Genomic DNA, 1594 nt, shown 5'->3' with positions numbered 1-1594 from the left:
GTCTTGCTCAGGGACACATTGGTTGTATCACAGTGGGAATCGAACCCTGATCTCCCCCACTGAAGGCATGTCTCATATGAACTGCGTCATCACCAACACACATTTCAGACTGTATATTGACAGATTCGGTGCTGAGTTACTACTGTGGCGTCAGACATTTCCAAGTGAAAGCCTGCAGAAGCCTCACCATGTCAAATATTGACTTGTTTAACTACGCGTGTGAAAATGCTTCCCAAGTTCAAGGCTCATAAAGCAAACAGTGCTTCTTCAGTGCCTCTGACTGCAACTGGAAGACATAAATTATAGTCGGAATTTCCTGTTCTCCATTCACATTGCACAGTGTTTATAACAATGTATATATTCCATACTACTATAGTTCCATACTATTCAATATTAAGGGTTAATACCTGACAAGGTGTCCATTATTAGGAATTAATGTACAACGGCGAGGCCAGAACTGTCCAACGACGGTGGAGGACGGTTTCCTCCACCAAAGTCCATTAGTTACCTCACAAGGGACACCTCGAAGGGCATTTACCCTGAAATAATAATTAGTATGGAACTATAAACACCATGTAATGTGCATGAAGAATCTACAGTTTATCTCCTCAAGTTTATTAACCGTGGTAGCAGATAGTGAGGAGATGTTTTTACAGTGTGTTCTGGGGACAGGCAGCTAGCAGATAGTGGAGGCGATGTTTTTACAGTGTTTCAGGACAGGCAGCTAGCAGATAGTGGGATGTTTTTACAGTGTGTTCTGACAGGCAGCTAGCAGATAGTGAGGAGATGTTTTTACAGTGTGTTCGGGACAGGCAGCTAGCAGATAGTGAGAGTTTTTACAGTGTGTTCAGGGGACAGGCACTAGCAGATAGTGAGGATGTTTTACGTGTGTTCAGGGGACAGCAGCTGCAGATAGTGAGGAGATGTTTTTACAGTTGTTCTGGGGACAGGCAGCTAGCAGATAGTGAGGAGATGTTTTTACAGTGTGTTCTGGGGACAGGCAGCTAGCAGATAGTGAGGAGTTTTTACAGGTGTTCTGGGGACAGGCAGCTAGCAGATAGTGAGAGATGTTTTTACAGTGTGTTCAGGGGACAGGCAGCTAGCAGATAGTGAGGAGATGTTTTATACTGTGTTCTGGGGACAGGCAGCTAGCAGATTGAGGAGATGTTTTTTACAGTGTTTTGGGGGACAGGCAGCTAGCAGATAGTGAGGAGAGGTTTTTAGAGTGTTTTCCAGGGACAGCTGAGGTGGGGGGGGGTATCACTTAGCTGTGTGCTTGGCCATCAGGTGGTTTTTCAGACTGGGGGGGGGATTTCAGACTGGCCGTGCTGCGATGATAGTTCAGTTCACAACCACCAAACCCACAGATCCCTTTGGTCTGGTCAGTGGAACATTTGGTAACTTTTAAAAAGGAAACTTTCCACCCAGAATCTGACTGCCGTCCATTTCATGTCAGCGTCTCACGCTCACCATCCACTCAGAACCTTAGAACAGACTACTTAGAACGTTACTACTCTTTGGCCCAAACGGCATGTGTGCAGCGTGCCTGTTGTTTTGTTTCCGGTCTAGTTAGATCCGGTGGGTGTTGTAGTTT

Source organism: Etheostoma spectabile, unplaced genomic scaffold (genome assembly GCF_008692095.1).
Source record: "Etheostoma spectabile isolate EspeVRDwgs_2016 unplaced genomic scaffold, UIUC_Espe_1.0 scaffold340, whole genome shotgun sequence".
NCBI classification, from domain to species: Eukaryota; Metazoa; Chordata; class Actinopteri; order Perciformes; family Percidae; genus Etheostoma; species Etheostoma spectabile.
Note: the sequence above shows the minus strand (reverse complement) of the source record.